At 51.3% G+C, this 4,981-nt stretch overlaps 2 long non-coding RNA genes and 4 other non-coding genes across 6 annotated transcripts; 2 read left to right on the top strand and 4 right to left on the bottom strand.

Annotated features, from left to right (window-relative positions):
• The first annotated feature begins 896 nt into the window (after window positions 1-896).
• LOC102262381 lies at window positions 897-2,518 on the top strand. The gene is made up of 2 exons (XR_001360623.1): window positions 897-1,397; window positions 1,675-2,518. It is a non-coding gene; the product is annotated as an uncharacterized LOC102262381 (long non-coding RNA).
• LOC106724785 lies at window positions 1,748-4,491 on the bottom strand. The gene is made up of 2 exons (XR_001360622.1): window positions 3,606-4,491; window positions 1,748-2,318 (listed from the first exon to the last, which is right to left on the bottom strand). It is a non-coding gene; the product is annotated as an uncharacterized LOC106724785 (long non-coding RNA).
• Window positions 2,364-2,435, bottom strand: TRNAA-UGC. Its single transcript has one exon. It is a non-coding gene; the product is annotated as a tRNA-Ala (tRNA).
• Window positions 3,551-3,622, bottom strand: TRNAD-GUC. The gene has a single exon. It is a non-coding gene; the product is annotated as a tRNA-Asp (tRNA).
• On the top strand, window positions 3,851-3,922 carry TRNAA-UGC. The gene has a single exon. It is a non-coding gene; the product is annotated as a tRNA-Ala (tRNA).
• On the bottom strand, window positions 4,337-4,409 carry TRNAF-GAA. The gene has a single exon. It is a non-coding gene; the product is annotated as a tRNA-Phe (tRNA).
• Window positions 4,492-4,981: the final 490 nt, after the last annotated feature.

Genomic DNA, 4,981 nt, shown 5'->3' with positions numbered 1-4,981 from the left:
CTGTCGGGCAGCTAAGGGGACCCGGGGAACGACTCTCCCCGAGTTTGCTGTTTTCCAAGTGCCTTCAGCTCAAAATTATATCCAAGTGGTTCAGTTGGTTGAGTCGCCCCAGGAACTAGAAAATCTGTGGTTGGATTCCCGGTGGTCGGTCAGGGCACGTGCCCGGGTTGTGTGGGTTTGACCTCTCTCTCTCTCTCTCTCTCTCTCTCTCTCCTTGTCCCCTCCTCTCTCTCTCAGATCAATAAAAGCATTAAAAACAACAACGAAGTGGCATATCTGGGGGCGGCACATTCTACTACCTTCCACATCCACACTGTTATGCAGCCACCTCCACACCTGTGTTCGTCTTGCAAAACTGACCTCTGACCCATTAGCCAACTCTCCATTACCCCATCCTCCCGGCCCAGGGCAGCCGCCATCCCACTTCCCGTCTCTGGTATGAAGTTGACGTCTCCAGGGACCTCATCGCAGGGGCTGTGTTGTTGTTGATGTTTTTTAATGTAAAATAAAATGGTGTTAGAAACGATTTTTTTCCAAGATTCACGACAACTTTCCTAGGAGGCTCCGTTTTCCAACACAAGCCTGATGTGATTTTTTTTCTCTCTCTTTAGGGTATTTTCCCCCCCTTGTCATTGTGTATTGATAGGGGGGGAACCTATCATCTGATAGATAGAGCACCTGAATTAATTTGAAAAATAATCCTACTATTTTAAATCTTAGAACACATATACTTACATGAATTGGGGGTTAAGTTTCTCATATGTGAAGAAGGGGTGAGGTTTTTCTTAAGTTTCCCTTTCAAGGCCTGTGCGAAGCGATTGAGGAGGTGACCCCGCTGTGAATCCAGCAAGCAGAACCGATAAGCAGGGTCGGACTGACCCACCAGGAGTCAAAACATCATCTCACCCACATCATCTCCTCACCATCATCTCATCCACATCATCTCATCCACATCATCTCGTGGCCAGACAATAGCTGACGTCTGTGGACCCCCAGGGCTGCCTCACCCCAGCCCCTTCCCCTTTACAGTCCCGCCCCCTGCATCTGCAGAAAGGCAGGTTTTGACGCTTGAAAGCGCCCTGTCTTCTTGGTGGGCTGGCCTCCTCAATAAACGCCTCATAGGATTCAACCTGCCATCGTGGCTGGACACAGCGACAGGCAGCCCGAGCCCACCCGGGGTTCCCGGTGACACCATGAGAAATACGTAATGGTCAGCTACAAAGGGAAACTATCATTAGTTTCGTGTGAGGCCTCATAAATTTAACTTCAACCTTTGCTTGTTTACAAGCAGGAGCTGCCACCCCTACGCCACCAGCCACCGCCCAAGGGTGAGTCACTTCAGGGACTTCAGTTTCATCTCAGAAATGAAGGCTTTGCAGAGTCTCTCCAGATCTAAGGTGGGATGTTTTTAATTTTTTGGAGGGTGGGTGGGATGTTTTAAAATGTGAGGTGGCCTGGCTGGTGTGGCTCAGTAGTTGAGTGTCTACCTATGAACCAGGAGGTCACAGTTCCGTTCCCGGTCAGGGCACATGCCCGGATCTCGGGCTCAATCCCCAGTGGGGGGTGTGCAGGGGGCAATTGATCAATGATTCTCTCTGATCATCGATGTTTCTATTTCTTTCCCTCTTCCTTCCCCTCTGAAATCAATAAAAATATATTAAAAAAACACACAAGTGTGGAGTCAAATGAGACAGATTGATGGACAAGGATCCATTATTACTGCAGGCAAAGAACTGGACTCGTAGGATGCAACAGGACCCCTTCATTTAATGAAAAATAGCTTTCATTTTTAGTGATAAAATACAGTGTACAAGTATAAAGAGTTCATGCACTTCATTCGTTCGTTCATTCATTCATTCATTCATTCACTCATTCATTCTTACATTCATTCATTCTGGTCCTGTTACTGATGAAGCAGGGAGCAAGCCCCTGCTGGGAACGCCAGTCTCCTTTTGGGCGGCTCCCTCTGAAAAAGGTTGTTGCTGACAGCACGGAGGGCGAAGGGCAAGGCCGGCACAGACCTCTGACCTCCGACGGACACTACACATCACCCCCGGCGGCTAGGAATGAGCCCCACCCCGCAGGCCTCGCTGCAGGCGCTGTCACTGCCCAACGGGACACTCTGCCCAGTGTCGCTGTGGTTCCCAGCATCACGTCGGTTCTGCCTTCTTCACGTTGTTCTGTGAGTTGCTCCCGTTCGCCTCCTCCAGCACAAGCACATCTGGAACGTTCCAGGCCGATCTCGACTGTGGGGGAAACCGCACCTCCAGGTGGTGACAGGAGGAGCTACACCTGTTATCGCCGCATCCGGGTAGGCGCTTTAAGGATGAACAGGAGAAAGAAGAATGAGAAAAATAATGTAATGGAGATGCCGGGGATCGAACCCGGGGCCTCATACATGCAAAGCATGCGCTCTACCACTGAGCTACATCCCCCAGGCCTGCAACACCACTTTCTGGAATTCTCTGCTAGAGTCTCATCTTAAAATCTTGTTTTCCTGAATAAATTTTATACATTTAAGTGTGCAGTGCCCTTTTTTTCTAAGTAAATTCTATACATTTAAATGCGTAGTGCACCAAGGCTGCAGGTGCCATCCCCGGTCAGGGCACATGCAAGAAACCACCAGTGAACGCATGAATATAAACAGGAATAAAACAGACCCAGACACACAGAAGCAGGGGACAGATGGACCAACCTCAGAGAGAAGGCGTGGGTGGGAGGGATTAACTAAAGACCTTGTTTGCATATATGCAGAACCCGTGGACACAGACAGTGGTGTGGTGAAGGCCTGGGGGAGGGGGTAAGGGATGGAGGGGTTCAATGGGGGAAAACAGGGGACACCTGCAGTATTTCAACAATAAAGATAAATTTAAATGAAAAGGGGGGGGGCATCTGTGATATTTTAAGCAAGAAAGATAAGTTTTAAAAAACACAGTAAGGGGAACAACAAATCGATGTTTTTTCTCCCAAAGAGGACTGTTTCTCATAACCTCACAGCCGGAGTTCCAGCCGATGCTGGAACCAGGAGCAAAAGGGAAGGGCCTAGCCTTTTTTAGCTTGTTTTTGGTGGAGGTGCAGGAATGAATTAAAAAAAAAAAATCAAATCTCTAGGGGAACGCTGGTTAATAACAGTATATAAACCTCTGTCTACTCCATTGTGTGCTCACCAGCAGAAGGCTGGTCCCCTTCGCTCACCACGCCTCTGACCCCTCCGACCTCTTCCCCCTCCAGCCCCCTCTTCTCTGGTGACGCCATCCGGTTGCACACAGACCTGTTCTTCGTTTGTTTTTTGTTTCACAAAACAGAACTATCCTTACTGTACAGGACAGACTCTGGTATCCATTCCATACTATTTTCCTTTTAATCCTCACCCAAGGATATGTTTTCATTTATTTTATGTATTTGTTTACTTATTTATTTACGTAATCCTTATTGTTAAAAGTATTTCCGCCTGCGTCCATGAGTTATGCATCTATACATACAAGGCAAACAGACCTATTATTGAATGTTGCCCCTACAAAACCAAACAACCCAGTAAAAGATACACAGCCTCCCCGTCGGGGAATCGAACCCCGGTCTCCCGCGTGACAGGCGGGGATACTCACCACTATACTAACGAGGACGAGCCATGCCAGGGCCCCTCCACGCCTGTTCCTATAGAAACCGCCTCCTTCCGCTGCCGCGCGCATCACTCCCCGCGGTCTCCGCCTGCGCCGCGGGGCGGGCAGGCTTCTCCCCTGCGCGGAGGGACCTGCTCCGATCCTTGGAGGCGCTGAGCACCCCGAAAGGAAGAAACACATGCACGTGGAGAAAGGCCGCCACTTCCTGCATCCGCGGGGCTCCGAGGGCGGGGGATGTAGCTCAGTGGTAGAGCGCATGCTTTGCATGTATGAGGCCCCGGGTTCGATCCCCGGCATCTCCACCTTTTGGGCTTTGCCCAACCTTTTATTTTAAAATCTCTCCTTCAAGGAGTTTAGCTATTCACATGCCCGGAGGTCTGCCCGCCTTATCTTCTCCCGCAACACCGCGCGCTTGATGTAGCTGCGCTCGCTCACGCAGCAGAAATGATCACAGGCGGCGGGAATGGACGAGCAGCCGACAGACACGGGGCAGTTCGTCAGCTTTTACGACATAAAATAAATGAGGATCAAGGAAAAGCTTGCTCTTGTTGGATTTCCCCAGACGGGACGCACCGAGAGGTTTCCAGCCGCTCGGGCTCCCGGGGGGAAACTCGAAGCTGTTTCAAACAAAGAAAATGAACCCCCCTGTATTCTCTCCACTCGCTTATTTCCACCACGCTCGGGGCGGGGGGGTGAAAGAAAAGGAAAAGGAGAGCTGCCGAAACCCGGGATCGAACCAGGGACCTTTAGATCTTCAGTCTAACGCTCTCCCAACTGAGCTATTTCGGCCGCTGTAGTCAGGCGCCGCCCGGTCCCTCTCATGTTGTTCTCAACGGCCCAGCGTCATCGCATCCGCCCTGGAATCCGGGCGGGGAGACGAAATCAGCCGCATCCACCCTGCGGGGCCGGCCCCCGCCTGTAGGCAATGCCCCTTCTCGGCCTTCAAGGCCACCGCCTCCCGGAAGCTTTCCCTGATCACGCCTCCCAGCACGACCCCAGCCCCATATTGGGGATTGTTCGCTTAGTTATTAGTTTCCTATCCCTCCCCTCCCCCCCCAGCAGGAAAGTCCTCTGTCTGGGTCACTGCAGGGCCGAGAGCCGTGCCTGGAACATAACCTGTGCTCCATAGACAGCTGTGAATTCATAAGCGAATGGATGAATGGATGAATGGATGAATGGATGGATGGATGGATGGATGGATGGATGGATGGATGAATGGATGGATGAATGGATGGATGGACCCTGCTGGCTCAGACCTCAGCTTTCTCAAGCTCCCTGCTCTGTGCAAAGGCACCAGGTCACCCGTGGGTGCAGGTCCCGGGCAGCCCACAGGTGCAGGGATGCTGCCCACGCCGGGCCTG

This window comes from Myotis brandtii, unplaced genomic scaffold, assembly GCF_000412655.1.
Source record: "Myotis brandtii unplaced genomic scaffold, ASM41265v1 scaffold97, whole genome shotgun sequence".
NCBI lineage: Eukaryota > Metazoa > Chordata > Mammalia > Chiroptera > Vespertilionidae > Myotis > Myotis brandtii.
Note: the sequence above shows the minus strand (reverse complement) of the source record. Positions and strands in the feature narration are given on the sequence as shown.